The 21490-nt window shown below is 41.9% G+C and overlaps 2 pseudogenes; one reads left to right on the forward strand and one right to left on the reverse strand.

The window, feature by feature from the left end:
• LOC129405146 (uncharacterized) overlaps positions 1-21490 on the forward strand; it is a 347936-nt pseudogene that overhangs the window by 214728 nt on the left and 111718 nt on the right.
• LOC129405159 (U2 spliceosomal RNA) lies at positions 20292-20384 on the reverse strand (annotated as a pseudogene).

Consider the following 21490-nt stretch of genomic DNA (forward strand, 5'->3'; position numbering starts at 1 on the left):
ACTCATTACTTCAAGAGTTTGGAAGGCTCATCTCACCCTTGGTAGACATAAATGAAACACTTATTCAATCATAATTAAAATATGACATAAACAAAATCAAATCTTTTGATAATGAAATAATGAATGTACCCTAGAGAATAACATAAGTTTCCTGCCGGCAAAGAGGCTCTTTGGATCTTTTTTTCTTTTTTTTCCTTTTTGGGTCACACCCAGCAATGCTCAGAGGTTACTCCTGGCTTTGCACTCAGGAATTACTCCTGGCGGTGCTTGGGGGACCATAGGGGATGCCGGGGATAGAACCCGGGTCGGCCGTGTGCAAGGCAAATGCCCTACCCGCTGTGCTATCGCTCCAGCCCCTCTTTGGATCTTTTTCAAGTCTGTCTTCTATACCTTGAAAGCACTTGTCATAGATATATTTTTATGTTATTATATACAGATATTCAATCTTATTATATTACGTATGCTATTGTATATCAGATATTATATGTAGATACATAGAGAGCGGGCTGGAGCGATAGCACAGGGGGTAGGGCGTTTGCCTTGCACGCGGCTGACCCGGGTTCAATTCCTCCACCCCTCTCGGAGAGCCCAGCAAGCTACAGAGAGTATCTTGGCTGCATGGCAGAGCCTTGCAAGCTACCCGTGGCGTATTCGATATGCCAAAAACAGTAACAACAAGTCTCACAATGGAGACATTACTGGTGCCCACTCGAGCAAATTGATGAGCAACAGGATGAAAATGATACAGTGAGATAGAGAGTAATATTTATGTTTATTGAATGAATGGGTATAACTTCAGCCTTGGGAGGGAACCAAAGGACCTCCTATGTACTTTAGAAGAGAAGGAGGCGGAAATATTGAGTAGCTGTCATAGTGAGAGGGAAAAGTCTCTGGGGATCCTGGTTTTCGAACAAAAGGCTCTCTTCCTCCCTTCTACCTTCCCTACTCACCTCCCTCTCCCACCAAGGCACATACCAGGACCTGTTTTGCTGGTCCAAGAGAAAATAAATACAGTAGAATCTCTAGATTCTTTGAATATAGAACCTCAGTAGAATCTCTAGATTCTTTGGCACAAAGGAAGATATCATCCATTCACATTTTGAACTTAAACCTTTTCATGCCGAGTAGGGAAAAACCAGACAAGTATGAATAGGCAGACCAATGAACCATGCGCAGAAAAGTAATAAGTGAAAATTGTATGATGGGAACAATACATTGGATTACCATGTGCAACCCTAGCTAGTTGATACTAGAGAGCAGAGGGCTGGAGGGGAGACATAAATATTTCTTGCCATTTTGGAAATACTGGTCCTTGCAATATTGATTGCTTGTTCACTTATCTATTTTGTAAACATTTATTGAGCACTGATGCCAACTACTATGCTGGGCTCTGAAGATTATTTGCAAACACAACCCTATCCCTTCCCTTATATAATAAAGCATCTATTGGATGAAACAGGCATGCACAAAGTCAGTATTCCAGCCAGTTAGACATAGTATTGGAGAGATACCCACAGTATGACTTAGGGAACTGATTTTATGGTGATGGGAAGACTAGGCAGAGAAACTGACCTGAGATCTGAATGATAAGGTGGTTCCTTATCATGAAGACATGAGGACCAAAGTGCAGGGAGATGAAGGAGAAGCAGGAGTCAACAGCCCAAAGTCCCCAGCAGACCCCGAGAGTCTGAGGGACAGAATAAAGCACCAGGAGGGCAGAGCCCAGTGCCAAAGGGAAAGAACAAGAAATTTGAGATTTATCTTAGTGATGTCAAGAAGCCATTGTAAGCTTTGAAGCAGAAAACAGTCCATCAGACTTGGATTAAAATACAGAAGCGCCTTGTAGGACAGCAGAGCAGGGACTGACCGAGTCTGTTATCAGAGTCCCCATGAGAGCGTGGGGATTTGATCTGAGCTGGGGGAATAGTAGGGCAGAGGGATTCCTGGCTGAAGGATTGTGCGAGCAGAGAGGTATGGCAGTTGCAACATGTTATGCTGGGGACACATGAGGTTTGCAGTGGTTGCTGTTTAGGGCATTCAGTGAGTGGGAACATAGGGGTGGGGGTCCGAGCCTACAGAACTGATAAGTGAAGGGGACAGCTGAGAGAAGCCCCAGTTTCCTTCTCAGCACAATAAGCGAGGCCCCTCCATCACCAAAACCCCTTCCTCTGGTGAGTCTCCCACTGCCCAGGGGGTGGAACCTGAATGAAACGTCTTGTTTCTGGTGGATTGGCACTGTGGGGCGGCACTGTGCTGCTCCCCATGGCATCAGATACTGGGAACAAGCCTTTTAAAGCTAGAAAATGGAAGAATAATGGAAGTAGGCATTGGCTAGCTCCAAGACTTTTTTTCATGGGTGACACAGAACAGGTTGCGGCAGTGGACCACGGTCACTACTGTTTGCTTCTTGTGTCCTGTCCTCACCAGAGCTGAGAGGAGAAGCTCACAGAAAGATCACTGTGTGTGTGTGAGAGAGAGAGAATAGTTTTCATGTTAGTGAAGCAAAGAAAGGTATTGCATTTAAAACATGCTGAGAAACTCTTCTCTAGGCAAAGAGATCTATAAGAGAGAAGAATCAGTGATTTTATGAGAAATCACTACTTCTTTTTGTGTAGAAAATATTTGAGTGACCAAATATTAAAGGACTCCTGCATGTAAGTTAAAATGACCCAGGTACTTATCAGCATATGCCTCCTTTAAATTACAATGATTTCATTACATTTTTTATTACTTTATTGAAAAGGCTATATAACTCATCTATACAATAATTAAAAAGCCAAATCAATATAATACCCCAATATAATAAATTGAGAAATTAAAAGTCATTTAAAATAAAATAATATGTAAAATATTTAGTACAAAAATGCTCAGGTGTGACTAGAGAGGTAATAAACTAATCAAATATTATACTCAGAGTGGTCTCATGAATACATCTGGTACATTGGTGCTGGTTATTGGCTGGAACACCTCAATTTTTCTCCAGATTATTTTTCTTCAGATGTGGCATATTATCATTTGACATTTTGTTCTTTACTGAGATATAATTAACATAGACCATTCAATGAATTTCTACAACATAATAATTAAATATTTGCAATTGTGTATTACAAAAATGATTTCATTAACATCTATCACCATAGTTACAAAATATTTCTCTTATAGTACTTCTAAAACCTTCTCTTTTACCAGCTTTTAAGTATGTGACAGATTGTTATTAACTATAGCCATCAGGCTATATATTTCATCTCTTATTTACCACAAAATTTTTATTTTTTTGCTTCTCACTCATTCTGCCTACTCTACCATTGGCAATCACCTATCTGACTCATGTGTCTATGAGTTTGACACATGAGTTAAATATGGATCTTCCAAGAAAGATCCATATTTAACTTAAAGTTCCTAATTCTGTGAAATTTATATTCTATCCATATTTAACATGTATTATCTATCATTCTCTTTTTGATTTGTGAAAGATCATTATTGCCATTTGTGAAAGCAACTGATCATAGGAGAAATATCCTACCCTGAGAAGTAAAACTTAAAATAATTCATCCATTTATTGAATTGTTCCAATAGGTCTAAAACTTCACTTGTGTCAGATTAAGCGAATCTTTTAGCAGACCTTCCATGAGAAGGTTTAGCATTATTACCTCCACTCTCACTTAACCACTACACAGGCAAAAACAGCTAGGAAAGGAGAAACATGATTCCTGAACAGAACTGTAGGATATCATTGGTTTGTCCTTTCTCCCTTGCTACAGAGTTTGGGCTTATCTGGTAATAATCTCTAAACAATTCTAGACAACATTGGTATGTCCTGCTCCCCTTGCCACAAGGAGCTTAGGTACACCGGGTCACGCCCATCAAGGTGCTCCCGAGTAACTCCCATTCCTTTGTCTATCTGTAACCACTTCTATGCTCTCTTCCCCAACCAGTTAATCAGCTTTTCCCCTAATCAGACTCTGTTAATTTGTAAGGCCAGACCTTTCTAGGATAATGAACTTGTATTGTAAGTTAATATTGCCTTGCTCCTCTCCTCGTGTCTTTTGAATAGTTTACTTTAAAACAATGTCCTTTTTGTATGGACAAAGAAAGACAGTTGTTAATATGCTTTGGTAACATGGGATTTAATTGGCTTCAATATTATTCACTCCCGGGCATCTGCTTTCTAGACTTAAGCCTCAGCTGCCCTTACTTCCTAGCACCCCCAAAAGCAGGGTCCCGACAAGGGACCCGATGGACCCAGGGCAAGCAGTGAGTTATGTGCTACCCTGGCATCTAAATGGGCCTGGCTAAAGCTCCTAATGCTTAACTATATGTTAAGAGCTTGGTCATGTACATATCATGTCATGATCCAAAAGCAACGATGAGACTAGGACCCTGATAGGGATAGGAAAGACTAATCTGGCCTGAGCACTGTAATCTGAGATCGAGATGACCCCAGGAGAGCAATTCTATAAGCTTAATGCATCTCTTGCTATGTCCATACAAAATGATTAATATTATGAATACTTATATGTTAGTTGGACAAGGAGAGGAGAAACACATCCATGGGATTCCGCTCTTGGGTGGGTGTCCTGCAGAAAGAGAATCTGTCCTGGAAGCAGCATCCCCTGAGGAAAAGAATTTTACCCCTATTGATTGTGACGACACCTACATGTAAGCCCTGACCCCTCATGCTGGGGGATTTAAGGAGGCGAGAAGAGGGGTTTGGGGAAGAAGCAGAGAGAAGGACGGGAGTGTTTAGAGAGGAGATTGGAATAAACTGCCTGGCTCCGTTCCTTCCTTCCTTCGCCTGCCTCATCATCGCCATCAACCTCCCCGGGGTGGGGGAAGCGGCTGGAGACTACCGAACGTGGGTGGCGGGAGAGATAGAGCGACGCTGCCCTGTACCCGGTGTGGTGCCCCCTCCTCTCCCTTCTTTTTTGTGTTTACACACAGAACAAAGAGATTGGCTTGAGTATTGAGCAATGGGTATTAGGATGGATCCAGGGATTGACTACAAATGAAGTTTAATCCAAACCATCCATTCATTTCTTTTTTGGGTTTAGGAAAAACCAAAGTGTGATCCTTTGACTGGAGCCAAATACTGGATCACAGAAATATTGTACATTTGTGTATTTCAATGCCTACTAGATGCCTTAACCTTACAGAAAACCTGTGATTCTTCAGTGCCAGACATTCAAAGGATGGCTGTGCTGATATGTTCAGGGGAGATCACTGGGTGACCAGGAGACTCTAGAATGACAGATGAGACACAGGCTTACTAGATCACTAGTAAGATACCAGTTTGTGACTGGAGAAACATGATCTTTCTGTATGATGACCTTTCAACAGGATGGATAAGGAAAACCTCAGATCCTTCGGATCCTTCGACCCTCCTCAAGATAGTTAGTCTTTATTGGAATGAGACTCAAATTGCAGCTGTTATTTGTTATTTGACTTGATTCTGACTGTATAAGTATCTTGTCAACCATCTTAGTCTTGCATAAATCCATGTTCAATATTTTTCACTAGTTTCTGTCTAAAAGCATGGAGAGTCCTAACATGATAATATAGTAGTTGATTCTGACTTTTATGAATTTTATGATCCCACCCATATAATGGTCTTGCAGTGTAAACATTTTTATGGAAAAGCTTCTAGAGTCTAATAGTGTAGCATGTACTCATTCACTCAATCATTTATTCATTCAACTATTATTTCTGGAAGCCTCTAGACATTGTTCTAGACAGTTTTTGTTCCTAGTTCTGTGAAATTTATATTCTATTTGTTTGGGGAACTCCATAATAGATGTCTGTCAGCTGTGGGTAGGCCCAAAAAGAAAAAAATGTCAAAGAAGGGGACACAGTGATAGTGGAAAGTCGTTTTGGACCAAATACAAGTGGAATTTGAACTGAAATGGAGTTCAAGGGTAAGAGTAGGGGAATCTGTGACTTGAAAATAAAACTAGTGAATGAGATGCAATAGTGTCATGATTGTTGTAGGAGAAAAGCAAAAGAAACGAAAAGTTAGGATGTTAGATGGATTGTAACTGTTGATATGAAAATTATCAACCTGAAACTATCTGTATTGTCACCTTCTAGGGCAATTCGCAGAACACTAATCTCTCTGGGGATATTTGTCAACTGAAGAGTTGTTTCACGATGACAACAAAATTGCCATCTGAGACTAGTTTCTCATAGACACAGGTGAGAGCAGACATTAATGGAACCTACTTTCCAGTGAGCCAAAGTGAGGACACTAATCTCTAAATATGGAGTGTAGCAAATTAGCTCTTTGGGGGAATTACCTGGTAAATTCTCTCTCCTTGGACCCTATAAGCTCCTCTCTTTCCAGAGCCCTAATAAATTCACATACACCCACAAGCATTTTTCTCTTTATAAACATTTCTGTGTCTGTATAATTATATCAGTGGGAAGAAGGAAACAAAAGCAGTGGGTATTATGTACAGAAAAGGTGAAGAAGGGAAGTCAATAGAATTCAAAGTTTCTCCTATCATTATTGTGGTTTCTAGAGTTTAGTATTTGGCGAGGTGGGTCCAATTAAAACTGGGAGTTTTTGAGATCCAGACTCTCTTAAATAGTGAGCACTGGTTGGGGGATAACTCAAAAGATTGGAGTGCATGCTTGGTGGTTCTGGATCTGACCTTTAGCACAGCATGGTTTTATGATCAACACTGTGAGTGCCTCCTCATCCCGGAAAGGACGTTTATACTTTATGTGTACTTTATACTTTATTTATACCAATGGAAGATTGACTTCCAAACATTTGGGTAGATTGACTGGAAGACGGAATTTTTTTTTTCATCAAAATATTGTCATGTATGGGAGAGAGCTTCCAAGGAAAATATATTTAATAAGAATGTCCCTAAGAGTATTACTATTATTGTTATTTAAAAAATTTCAATAAGAAAGACTGTTAAATTTTATAAAATTATGTTACTATAATTGGAGAGGGGAAAATCCTTCTTTCTTTGAGCTATCTTTGCCCATAAAATGGACAATTACACCCAGTGTCTTCTCTTGTAAGGAAAATTTAAAGTCTAGATGAGTATTGATGAATCTTTTTCTTTCTTTTCTGTTTTCGGACCATACCTGGCAGTGCTCAGAGATTACTCTTCGAAGTACTCAAAGAACCATTTGTAGTCTGGGGATAGAACTGAGTGTCGCTGTATGCAAGGGAAGCACCTTAACCACTGAACTATCTCTTGGGCCCTCAAGTGTGTTGATTCTTTTGTGTGACAGGACAAGGCTCTATTTTTAGAAGAAATTAAAAACAGAACATTTGGGTCAAGGGGGGGAGAATAGAAATTCTTTCAGAAGCCATTTTGGCCTCGAGTGCAGGCCAACCTATTCACAAGCCAAACTTGCCAGCATTAAAGCAGAAGACACTGCATTTTAATTCCTGCCTAACTCCCGGGTCTGCTTTCCAGCAGGACTTGAACCCTTAAGGGAGAAGAAAGCAATCTATAGGCATCCTCACCCCTCCGCAGCATTATGCAATAGTAGACCCAGATGCCTGTGGGTGACATACTTCATGAGTGCGTGAAAGCAGACTTTTCTGCAGATTCATCAGCTCTCCCTCCCTCCCATGGCCGTTGGAGTGTACCTTTCCTCCTGCTGCTGGCACGGTGTGCTACCCAGCCTGCTTTCCCCAACCCTCTCCTGCCATGGCTTGAAGAGGATATATGGTCTAATTTTAAAACCTCTGGAAAAGGGCTTCCTGTCTTCTTACCATTCAGCCTATCTTCTATGCACCGTCCACTCTTGGTCGGCAAGCTCGTGGAAATGATACATGGTTGACAATTTGATTTAAACTTGGATTGATTACTGCTGCATTTGGAACTTGGGGAAATTTAATGAGCTACCTGACACTCAGTTTCTTCACATGTAAAATAAGCTATGTTAAAGAATTCTCAGCTCGGGAAATTGCTGTGTGATTTCAGTATGCTTACCAGGTGACTGGCACCATTAGGTATATCAGTATGAGTGCTGCCTCCTTCTTACTAAATTTTGGGGTACAGAATGCTCCATACTTTATCATCAGATGTCAATCATAGATTCTATGATCTCAGATCATAGAATCTTGCAGAGCTGGGATTCACACCCAGGCTAGTCCTACTCCCCTTATATTATATTCTCTGTTCCTTGGTGAAGGGCTCTCTTGTGGTCTTCAGGGAATGTAATAGGAACTGAGGTTGCTTCTGGAACCTTCCATAGCACTTCCCTGATATGGCCCCATCAAACAGGAAGGAAGGGTCACTGAGGTGTAAATCTAAACAATCCTAAAAATGTGGTGGTCGTGGTGGGGAACCTTTTTAAGGTTCTCCCTAAGAATTATTTTGATTTCTGAGGATCAACTTCTTGACAGGAATGATGCCACTTTCTTCCTCTCTGAGATCTCAGGGGGCCCATTTAAAATTGACCAAGTTTTAAGAAAAAGAAATACTGGAATGCCATATCCAGATGCTTGATCTGATCAGAAATGACAGTCAACACCAAAAAGCAGCATAAGAGTAAGCCAATGGAGAAAAAAAGACAAGACTTATTATTTTAATTTCTTTTTGCTTTTTTGGGGGTCACAGCTGGTGATGCTCAGGGGTGATTCCTGGCTCTGCACTCAGGAATCACTCCTGAAGGTGATCAGGGAACCATATGGGATGTCGGGGATGGAACCTGGGTCTGCCGAGTGCAAGGCAAACGTTCTCCCCACTGGACTAGTGCTTCAGCCCTTACTATTTTACTTTTAAAAAAATTAGAAATAAGGCGGCACTATATTACAGATATGGCAATTTCTTGTGTAACAGAAAAAATACAACAAATCACCTGAGTTTCATAGAAGTGAGATAGAGAACCTCTGTCAGTAAACAACCAGTACTATATTTCAGTCACCACCAACAAAAAAAAAATAGGAGGAATTACAAGGACATCAGAAGGTCTGGGGTTACAGGTAACACTTTGATGAGGAAGTGACTCTCTGGAAATGTTTTTCTGTATAAAGTTCAAAAAGTTGATCAAATCTCTCCCTCCAAGGACTAAGCTGTCTTCCAAGAATTTATTTTACTTATAAGAAGAGAGATTGGAAGACAAAAATAGTAAAAAGAATGAACATTGCTGTAGAAGTCTGGCAGAGAGAGAGTTGCATGAAAAGGAGAGATTGACAGCAACAAAGAGGAAAAGTAGTCTGTTAGGATGAGAAAGAAAATGAGGTGTGGGAAGGCTTCTAGCTAACTCTGGACTTCGTTTGCACTTTTCATCAAAACTCTGCAGAGAGACATCAGCATTTCGCTATTGGCACTTGATTCATTTTTAACTGTGTAGGTGGGAAATAGCTTTGGATTACTGTTTGTCTTAAGTGAACGAGGTACTTTTTGTGTTTCCCTCCTGTATTGTAGCCACCTGGTGATAATAAATCTGTGATTTCCATGTGGGTGGAAAGGGAGAGCAAGGCATTTGCTTGTTTGTTTGTTTTTGTTTTTTTTTTTTTTTAGGGACCTTAGCTTAAGTTTTTGTTTTAAGGAGGACTTGTCCCTGGGGATATGAAGTCATTCTGGGAAACATAAGTCTCAAGGAAATACACACTTTCAGGCAGGTCTGCACTGGCATTAGCGCAGTTCAAGGGTGTGTGAACTTGGATGAGGAATTCCTATCTCTGAGTCTTCATTTATGCATCTGTAAAAGAGAGGAAAATGTTCCTCTAGGGTGTTTTGTAAAGGGCAAATACAATTACACTTGTAAGAGACCAAGCATATTATCTGCTACACGGTAAGGTGATTCAGCTGGGGGGTACCTTTAGGAAGGCAGAAATTCATGTATTTTATTAGATTTGAAATATGCTTATGTTTTTATTGAGGTTACATGAGTGCATGTATTTTCAGGCTACAGTTTTATACCCCTGCAAAATGCATGTAACCACACCACCCCAACAAAGGGAGAGAGGAGCTTGAACCCAGATCTGGGGGCTTTGAGGGATGAGGGTGGTAAAAGAATCTTACCAGGAGAGCAAGATGGTCAGGGTGAGAGCCTACAGGTAAGCAGGATTGTTAAAAGAGACTCCACTGGTTAGATTAACGTGGTCAGAACTAAGAGAGGGAAGGAGGGAGAGAGACACAGGCAGAGACAGTGTCTTGGAGAATATTTTATTATGTGTCTCTGGGGTGCTTAGGTGGGAAGTAAATTTTTGGGGTGCTTAGGTGGGAAGTAAATTTTTGCTGCTGCTTAATTCTGCAAGGTGATGAGCAGGAAACAGCATAACCAGCCCTGGGAAGGGAGTATGTTGCATAGAAAATATTCTGAACCAATCATAAGAAGGGGATGAGAGGTGTAGCAAATAATTGGAGGCTATTCTAGGAAGAGGGTGGCTAAACCAATTCTAGGAATTGGACAGAATGGAGCATGAGGTGGACCTCTGGAGTCCGGGCACAGCTGAGGGTGCTGGTGGGTACAGCCAGCCCGCAGGCATAGTAAGTGTGGGAATCAAGCTGGCATATTTGTAGGGGGTGATTCCCTCGACCTTTTCAGCCCTTGCTTCCCCTTTTGGGTACGTCATTTCAACCATGAGAGTGCAAGGGGTTATTTTAGTTGCTTTTTTCTGTTCCCAGCCCTGATATTTGAAGAGAGAAGACTTAATTAAAAGCATTTAATACTAGGATTAGATGGTATGGGGGAGGTGTGATGGTGAGGGCAGAGGGAGTGAAGGGGAAATATGAAGACAATAGTGGGGAGAAATAGTCTGATGTTCGAGTGCTGTGTGCATGGATGTATGCACGGAACCCTACTATTAATAGTGTTGTAAAATTGTAAGTTGCAGTGGCTAAAATAAAGAAATGATTGAAGGTCTAAACAGTAAAACAACAATTTCACAAGCCCCAAACAGCCCTTCTGGAAAGGGTTACTATTCCCCCTCGGAGGAGTAGAAATGGAACAGTGAAAGGAAGCATGGGAAGGTGTTTCTGGAGAGCTGGGATCTGGGAGAAGTTTCTAGGGACCAGGATCTCTGTGGAAGGGGCCCATCTTGGTCAGATTATGTCGTGTTTGATGGGACACTGTGATCCTCGTTGTGAGTATTGGGGGTGGGGGAAGTTGACAGGAATCTGGAACAAATTACAGTTGTCCAGGTGGATGGATCAGAGAGAAAAGGGAACAAGCTTTCTTCCCCTCCATAGTTTGAATCCCTAGCTTCCCTATAGTCAGTGCCTCAAAGAAAACCAAGAACAAATGAGAAATGTGTCTCTCAGCCGCTCAACACCAGCTTCAAAACAGAATCTGAAAAGGCGGAAATAGAGTTGACAGACAAATCTGATACCGTGGCATATGTTCTCAGTCAATATTAGCTACTCCCATTTATCTGGCTTCTTTTCTCTCTCTCCCTTCTTTCTTTTCTTCTTTAGTAAACTTTTTTTGCCCCTCTGTATTTTCAGAGAGAAAAAATAAAAATGGCAGGGAAAGAGTGTATGGATCTCAATAGGAGACAAAAATTAGAGGAGAGAGAGAGGGGAGAGAGAGAAAGAGAGGGAGAGGGAGAGGGGGAGAGAGAGAAAGAGAAAGAGAGTGAGAGAGGGAAAGAGGAAGGGAGAGAGAAATTAGTTTTTTCATGTAGCTTTGAAGCTTCATCCATGGAATCAGAGGCACAATCCCACAAACATCTTTCCCCAAAGAGAAATTTGCTGCTGTGTTAAGTGATGGACCATTTTTGACTTTTGTAATAGTCAGGAAACTCCTCAAGATAAAATGTTTATATTTGTACTGGAATATAGAATGATCATCAGTTGAAACTTCCCTAGGAAAGAGCATGTGTAGAGATGCCATCTGAGTGTGTCTGCAAAGGAGAAAATAGTGGAGAAGTTGGGGGTGAGGACAACTAATCCATCTGCCCTGACATTATTTGCAAATCTATTCGTTCCATTCTTTCACATTAAGTATTCTCAGATTCAGCGTTCAAAATATAGTTCTTGAAATACTTAGAGTTGTGCTTCAAGATGTAGCAGCAAAATTTCGTCTTTAGTGAACTGGTTCTGTTTCTCATGACCTTTAAAAATCTTATGGTATTTTTAGACCATGAAAATGGTAAATGGGTTCTCTATGATGTAAAGTAGAAAATAATTTTAAATTACCTATAAAGTTCAGTGAGGATGATTCAGCACCACTCTATGAAGTTTATAATTTTGTATTCATTTAATCATCCTTCAATTTACCCATCCATGTGATATCCATCTTTTTCTTTTACTATTCATTTTCCAACAATACATTCATCCATCTATCCAATCCACTTTCTCTTTTCTCCTGTTCCTTCTGTTTATTCAGTTCACAAATCTCTGAAGTAATGCACCTACTTGCAGTATATCATAACTGATGTTCTGTGCTGGGATTATGGCAGATGACTGCATTATAGTTTCTACCCATACTCTAGTGCGGGATATAGACATAAAGACCGAATTGTTAAAAAAAAGAACAAATTGTCGCAAAATGGTAAATTTTTTTTTTAATAATTTTATTGAATCACCATGTGGAGGGTTACATAGTTCTCAGGATTATGTCGGTTATACAATTCTCAAACACCCTTCCCTTCACCAGTGCCCATCTCCCATCACCAACCCCCCCAGTATACCTGCCGCCCCCTCCCACCTCCCCAGTCCCCACCCTTGTACATGATAAGTTCCACTTCGTTTATGCCTCGATTACATTCCATGTTTCAACACACAACTCACTACCGTTGTTGGGGTTTCCCCCCAAAAAGGAAAGCAGTCCTATTGCCAAGGCGGCATTTGATAGTTCTCCACTGCTAAGAATATAGAGATATTAAGTCCCGCTGTTTGTTACATAACTTTTCTTTTTCCCCCTTGCCCCGCGCCACCGAGTTCACGCCTGTTTAGTAATCGCCACGCTGCCTGACAAGGGAAAAAAAAAAACCGAAAAGGATGGTTATTTCCCGTCATCGGCAGGCGTGGGGCTCTGGCTTAGTTGATAGACTAGTAGAGTGTCTGCAAGCAGTTTCTGGAACCAAAGGGCTTGCGCTGGTATCGGCTCCGGCTCGAGATTCCACCAGCGTCCCACTGTTCCATGTACATAATTTTTCCCCTTATATCCCATTCCCACGCCACCAGGTCTGTTTGCTTAATGGACATCACACTATGTTTGACACCACGCCGCATTTCTTCCCGAGAAAGAAGGATATTTCTTCTCAGCTGGTGTGGGGATATAGCTTAGTTCAGTCTAGAGAGATGGCTACCACTTTGATTGCCTTCAATATTTCAGCAACAGACTTACTATTCTTGTTAGGATCTCCCACAAAAGTCTGACCCATTAAAAAGGGACATATTACATATTGCTGATGCTAAGATGACATTAGGTTTTGGGTTTCTGTATAAAGTCCAGGGAAAGTACAACCAGAAATAACATCACTACAAACTTTTACCCTTTTATGGTGCTCATAAGATGGAGAAGCCTAGAGAGAGGCTCGGCGTCTCCATTTTGCGCTCAGGAAAACTGCGGATCCTGGGCTGTGCTCAGTGGGGAGGTGTGGAGAGAGAGAGAGGTTAAAAGAATTGGGGGATGCCCGGTTCCCACTGTTTCAGCAGCGCACCGTGGGGTCTCTGGTCCCATGCCGGAATTAGTTCAGTGGGCTGTTTGGAGTCCAAGGGCGCTTCCTTGGGCTCTTCCATCATGCTCTCTCCACAGCAGAGTCCAAAGGGAAGCACACGTGGGGGAGGTGGGTTTAAGTATCTATCTGCTGTGGGCGGGGGTCACCGCCCCCGCCCCCTGGGGCCTCCCGCAAGCGCGCGCGCGCCTCCCGTTTCAGCTGGATCGCCGTCTCCATTTTGCGCTCAGGAAAACCTCGGATCCTGCGCTGTGCTCAGGGGGGAGGTGTGGAGAGAGAGAGAGGTTAAAAGAATTGGGGGATGCCCGGTTCCCACTGTTTCAGCGCACCGTGGGGTCTCTGGTCCCATGCCGGAATTAGTTCAGTGGGCTGTTTGGAGTCCAAGGGCGCTTCCTTGGGCTCTTCCATCATGCTCGCTCCGCAGCAGGGTCCAAAGGGCAAAATGGTAAATATTTTTATAGAACAATGGGTGAGGTATGGAATTTTAGTCTGATGAACATTAGTATAAATAAATCTAAGGCAACAAAACTATTTCTGGAATATTTAGTGTAATACCTTAACCTGAATCTGCCATTACTGGTCTTTGTCCTCTTTGTAAGTCATCTTAAATGTTTTTTTGCATGCTTTTATTTTTCTCATATGTAAAATGGCTTTAATAGTACTTCACTCATAAACTTTGTATTTGATTAAGCAATTCAGTATATATATGTGGCAATTATAATTATATCTTATACACAGATACCACTACACCTGTTGACGAATCATAATAATTTCACACGAGTTAGAGTTTGAACATATCCCTGCATTTAATCCTTCAGCCTCAGTCTTCCCTGGAAGAGTCAACAGGGCAGTTAATGCTCTCCACCCAGGGACAGTGACATCGTGGGTCACAGAGCTGCAGAGCCACAAGCTCTCTGCTTTGCTCATGGTGTTTCTCTTCCTGTTGTCTATTCTGCCATGAAACACCAGATACTGACTGACAGAAGTGACTGTTGTTTCTCAAGGATGAGAGCTCCTGAGTGCAGCTGGATGGACTGTTAACAGTCAGATGACACAGCTGCAGCATAACCAAGCATGCTGCTCTGTCTGAAGCTCAGTGCAAGATCAGGGGTGGTCAGAGGATGGAAGGCAGAGGGCAGGGAACTGCCTAGCACCAAATCTAATTCTGGCTCTACCATCTCTATCAGTTGCAGACTGTTCATCCAAGTCCTTGTGGATTTCCACTGGGGTCACTAGAATTAGGGGCTCATCGTTCTTTTAACACCAACACCATCTTTGTCTTTTTTTGTTTGTTTGTTTGCTTTTTGGGTCACACCCAGTGATGCACAGGGGTTACTCCTGGCTCATGCACTCAGGAATTACTCCTGGCAGTACTTGGGGAACCTATGGGATGCTGGGAATCGAACCCGGGTCAGCCTCGTGAAAGGCAAACACTCTACCCGCTGTGCTATCACTCCAGGCCTCCGAACACCACCTTTGGAGTTTTAAAATCACCCAACAATTTTGTCCACAGAACAATGGGGGTCTGACAAGGGGGTGTGTGGCTGGTGGGAGCTCTTGAGACACCGGTGGAGGAACGAGGTCAATCTGGTCACAGGTGTGGTGTTGGAACAATGTGTACATGAAAATTAGCATTACCAGTATTGTAAATCAGGGTATCATAATAAAAATGGTAAAGAGAAAAATCACTCAAGAGTAAGATAATTTTTTATTCATATTCTATTCAAAATGGAAATAGCTTTCCCTCACTGTTTAATTTGGCTTTGCAGTCAGGTTTTGTAAAAATGCATTAGGACTTTGAGTGCTGAGATATGTGAAGGTCTTAGAGAAGCAGGAAATGATTCAGGGGGCCAGGACTTACCAGGAAAGAAAGCACAGACCAAAATCTAAAAGTGCCATAGAATTCAAGTGATTATGTAGATATTTGAAATGGGACAAGGGAGACATAAGTATAAGTTTATTCTTTGGTGCAACGTGCTAGACCTGGCATAGCAATAGGAATAACCCTCATTTTTCTGGTAGTTCCTTGCCAAGTTAGGGAGAGACATAAAGCACCTGATTACAGAACAGTGGACTATGGGATGGTGCAATTTTGTACAGGGAGCACAGAGGAGTAATGATTCATTTGGCATCTGGGAACTCAAGAAGATTCCAGTCAGTAGGTGCTGTTGATGGAGGGTTTTAAAGCATGAGTAAAAGTTCTTTAGACAGATCATTTGAGGAAGTGCAATGTTTTAAATTATAACATATCACAGATTTACAGGGCTATAGAATTTGAAGGGTTTCATTTCATGTGGTTTAACACCGTATTTACCCCCAGGTTCTATTGCCACCTCACCACCAAAGATCTGTCTCTCATTACTCCTATCCCAGACTCCTTTCCTTGCCCTCTGGGAACCACCACAGTTTTCACTCAGTTTAGTGTTTGTTGATTATTGCCAGTTTGTTTACTTTAAAAATTCATATTGTACATATAAATTAAGCTGCATGATAACTTTCAGTAAATTTCTTACTTATTTCCCTGGGCTTACTCACGTCAAGATCTAACCACTTTGCCTCAATGTACTTAATTTTATCTTTTTAATGGCAAAGTAGTATTCCATTGAACATATAGACTACAGTTTCCTTTTCCACTCATATGTCAATAGAAGTTAAGGTTGATTCCATGTTTTGACTTCTGTGAATAATGCTTCTACTAACATAGCGGTGAAAATATCCTTTCAAATTAGTATTTTCATATTCTTTGGATAAATGCCTAGGAGTGATAAGTACTGGATCATAAAAAAAACTCTCCCGCTTAAAAAAAAGAATTTCCATTTCATTTTCTATAGTGCAAATTTGCATCCCCACCAAGAGTGTGCCAGAATTTTTTTTTCTTCACATCCTCACCAATATTTATTTGCAGTATTTTTGGCATACACCATTCTCATAGGTGTGAGATGATATTTCATTGTCATTTTGATTTGCATTTCTAGGTGGTGCATTCTAAATGGAGGCCATAATATCTCTTTAGAGCGCATGAGTCATGTTCATGTTTAACTAAACTCTGTTAGGTCTCTAAAGCTGTCTTACTTTCCAACATTGCTATTTTCTTAAGTTTTGTCAAACTAGTGGGTATAAGCCACTAGTTATTTTATTTTATTACAGTTTCTTGCATGTGGCCAACCCAGGTTCAATTCCTCTGTCCCTCTTGGAGAGCCCGGCAAGCTACCGAGAGTATCCTGCCCACTCGGCGAGCTTGGCAAGCTACCTGTGGCATATTTAATATGCCAAAAAACAGTAACAACAAGTCTCACAATGGAGATGTTACTAGTGCCCGCTTGAGCAAATTGATGAACAACGGGACAACAGTGACAGTGAGTTTATTTTATTGCGATTTAACTTGTATTTCTATCATTATAAATAAGACTCAGTATCTTATCTTGTGCTTCTTGATAATTAATGTTTTTTATTGTACAGTACCTATTCAATAACCCACTTTTCTATTTGGATCTTGGATATAGAGTTAGTAGTTGGAGTCAATGAGTATCTGCTGTATAGAAAGACACTTAACTCGAGTCATGACTTTGACAACTATGCAGGAAGAGTTGAATAAGGTATTTTTGAAGACTGGAGTGGTAGATGCAGTGGGTGGAGGAGAATTTAAAAAGAAGTGATTAAAATGGGACTTATGGAAAGTGTTTAGAAGGGAGAAGGAAAGGTGGGGCGAAAAGAAAACAGGTGTGGAGGTGATATTCCTTGCTGGGCGGAGAAGAAGCAGAGTGTCACAGAAGTGAAGCATGTGACGCCCGAGTGCAAGAGTGCAGAGCCAGGTGACCTGGGCTGGTGCGGAGCCCTGCTGCTTACCAGGGGTGGAGCACTGGGAATCTTTCTTTCCTCACGAGTATCATACCCACATGTAGGCGTGTTATGAGAAGTAGAGAATATGCATCTAGTATATATAATGTATTTTTAAAATTTTGCTTTTTTGGGTCACACCTGGCGATGCACAGGGGTTACTCCTGGCTCTGCACTCAGAAATTACTCCTGGTGGAGGACCATATGGGATGCTGGGAATCAAACGCAGGTTGGCCACTTGCAAGGCAAACGTCCTACCTGCTGTGCTATCACTACAGCCCCCTAGTATATATAATGTATATGGCCCCTAGGAGCTTAGAGGCCATATTACATTAATAAACAGATACTTGGGGTCAGAGGGATAATATGGGGGTGAAGGTCCTTTGTTTGATCCCTTGAATTACATATGGTCCCCTGAATGCTGCTAAGGCAGGAGTAAATCCTGAGTACTGCTTGGTAGGGTCCCCAAACAAACAAAAGAGCTGATGGAAATCTTTAAACTTCAAAGACATGCATATCTGTGTTTAATGCAGTGCTATTGACAGGAGCAAATAGTCCAATTGCCCAAAAACTGATGAGTGGGTAAAGATGTGGTATTTAATCAAAGCTATACTCCTGTGGGTATATGCTACCCAAATGTAAGGAAAAACAAAATCTTGCTCTTTGCGATGGTGGAACTGAAGGGGGTCATGCTTTGTGAAATAAGTCAGAAAAAGAAAGAGCAACATGAGTGATCTCACACATGTGACATAGAAAAAGCAAGGAAATGATGTTCAGCAAACAAACCCATAGACTGATCACAAAACTACGGGTCCCAAGGGTGGGACTGGAGGAGTGGGCAAAAAGAGCCAAAGGACTTAGTGGAAGGATATTGGTACTTTGTGTAGTAATACTATGTTCCTCAAACATGGAAGTGTATATACTATTGTAAACCAATGTCATCTCAATTAAAAATCAACAACAAAGGGGCCAGAGAGATAGCACAGAGGGAAGCTGCTTGCCTCGCATGCCCATTACTGTGGTTTAAATCCCAGCACCTCATATGATCTCCTGAGCCTCACCAGGAGTGACCCAGAGCATAAGGCCAGGGGTAAGCCCTGAGCACCAATGAGTATGGTCCAAAACCAAAATAAAACAGTACAAAACTAAAGAACCTCTACTACCAGACCCCAATTAATGAAAAAATGAAGATCTAAGTATAGATTAGTATATACAGGTGTTAAGTCAAAGGTTCACCCCTTTTTGTCAGCTAAGTGGTATTGAGATAAGGCAGGAAGATTACAGTTTGGGAAAATTGTTCTGGGTAGTGGGGAAGGGAATATTTCACCAGCTGGCCTTCCTTTTGCTCGCCTTGGATAGAGCAGAAATTAAGAGTGATTTCTGTTTAGAGCAGAAATTAAGGGTAATAGCTTAGATTGTTATTTTCCTGGTTAATACAAATGTGTGAAACTAGAATGAACGTTTTGAATTCTTGGAAACAGCCACAAAAAAAGGCCTGGTGGTTCCATGAAAACTGGAAACAAAATCACACTTTGGCCATCAGCTCAGTGGACAGAATTAACTACTTTTAGAATCCTCATGGGTTGTTTGGGGCTACAACAATGATGTCTGCACTACCCAGGCAGGCAGCAGATTTCAGCTACTCAGGACTATGGAATCTGAGTAGTTTCAAAGACACATCATAGAAGGTTCTAGAGGGGATTCGAATATCTGGGGCCAATCCTGGTTTACTTTGTACTTATGTGATATTTGTCGGTATTTAGAGAGGGAACTCCAGAACTAAATAGTGGAAGACCGGACTAAATATTGGATCATTCCCAACTAGCTCGCCAAGCTCTTACACCATGGGAACCTCACAAAGAAATTCTGGGCCAGGAGATGACTCTTCGCTGCTCCTTGAAGCTCGATGGAGACTTCCATTGGTAGGAAGAGGTCTTCCACCACAGAAGTAGTCTTTGGCGTACCACATTATTTTTCACTTTTCTTTCCTGTTTACAAGTAGTTTTGCTGGAGACAACACTTATTGGGTGTCTTTGCTGCTGACCATATGATAATCATGTCATAATTTTCATGCACTTGCTAACTTTGTTTTCACTGAAACAGTCCTGCAAGCCCCTTCATTTCCCAAAACAGTATGCTTTCATACTTCACTGACTTGTTTCTAGGCCTCAACTTAATTCTATTCATAAAATATGTCCTTTGAAGGTTGTTTTTATTCACTTTTTAGTGTCTGATATCCAGCACAATCTTGGTTCAAAGAATGCAACAATACCTGAAAGGAAGACCCTCTGGTAACTCCAGTAGTTGCAGGTTGGATAATGTAATTTTTATTTCAGTATATTTAGGGAGGAAAGTTGAAAGTGGTTAGGAATTGACATTTGTTTAGCATTTGTTATGCAATCACATGTAGATACTTTAAATGTTTTTGTCAAAATTATTCTTTTAAAATTTTCTTTAAGAATTTCTTTCTTTTGGGGCTGGAGCAATAGCACAGTGGGTAGTGCATTTGCCTTGCATGCAGCCGACCCAGGTTTAATTCCCAGCATCCCATATGGTCTCCTGAGCACCGCCAGGAGTGATTCCTGAGTGCAAAGCCAGGAGTAACCCCTGAGCATCACAGGATGTGACCCCAAAAGCAAGATAAATAAATAAATAAATAAATAAATAAATAAATAAATAAAAAGCCAACGTTTCCTTTAATTTTTTTTTCTTTTTGGGTCACACCTGGTGATGCTCAGGGGTTACTCCTGGCTCTGCACTCAGGAATTACCCTGGGCAATACCCAGGGGACCATATGGGATGCTGAGAATCGAACCCGGGTTGGCTGCATGCAAGGCAATCTCCCTACCCGCTGTGCTATCGCTCCAGCCCCATTCTTTCTTCTTTTTTTAAAAAAAACTGATAGGAACAGATACTACACTTGATCTTAGCCAAAAGGCCTAGAAGTGATAGCACAGCAGGGTAGGGTGTTTGCCTTGCATGTGGCTGACCCAGGTTTGATTTCTCCGCCCCTCTTGGAGAGCCTGTCAAGTTACTGAGAGTATCTCGCCTGCACAGCAGAGTCTGGCAAGCTATCTGTGGCGTATTCGATATGCCAAAAACAGTAACAATAAGTCTCACAATGGAGACTTTACTAGTGCCTGCTTAAGCAAATCGGTGAACAACGGAATGACAGTGCTGACAGTGCTACAGTGCTTTTTTTTTTTTTAATTGAATCACTGTGGGCCAGAGTGATAGTACAGCAGATAGGACATTTTCCATAAGACCAACCTGAGTTAAACCCCTGGCATCCCATATGTTCCCCCAAGCACCACCAGGAGTAATTCCTGAACACAGAGCCAGGGGTAACCCCTGAGCATCACTGGGTGTGACACCCCCCCAATATTGAATCACTGTGAGATAGACCCTTACAAAGCTATTCATGATTAGGTTTCAGCCATAAAATATTCCAACACCCATCTTTCCACCATTTCCCAGCACCAGTGTTCCCAGTTTCTCTCCCATCACCCCCCACCCAACCCACCCCCAGCCTCCCTCTATGGCAGGCAATTCTCTCCCTCCCTCCCTCCCTCCCTCCCTCCCTCCCTCCCTCCCTCCCTCCCTCCCTCCCTCCCTCCCTCTCCCTCTCTCTTTGATGAGAGAACTGAGTTCCTTCATCCTCAGTGGGTAGGTATAACAGCTGGGGATACTGCATTGTTATGTAAAAGAGACGTGGCCTTTGTTTGTTTGTGGACCCTCGGTGCTCAGGGCTATCACAGGCTCCTGCTCAGGGCTCGCTTCACACAGAGCACAGGGAACCATGCAGTGTTGGCGACTGAGCCCAGCCCACACATACAAAACCTGCACTTGGCCCTCTGAGCTATCTCTCTGGTCCCCAGAGACAAGATTGAATCTGAGGACTGTGCGTGTCCTCGTTCTAGGGGATTCATTGTAGGAATTATTGTAGGAACCAGAAATCTGGATCAGCGGACATCTGTCAGTGCAGCCTCTGTTATAACTGGGGCCTTCCAGGTCCTTCCAGCCTGATGGCAGACTTGGTCCTCCACAGCCACAGAA

Source organism: Sorex araneus, chromosome 5, assembly GCF_027595985.1.
Source record: "Sorex araneus isolate mSorAra2 chromosome 5, mSorAra2.pri, whole genome shotgun sequence".
Taxonomy (NCBI): domain Eukaryota; kingdom Metazoa; phylum Chordata; class Mammalia; order Eulipotyphla; family Soricidae; genus Sorex; species Sorex araneus.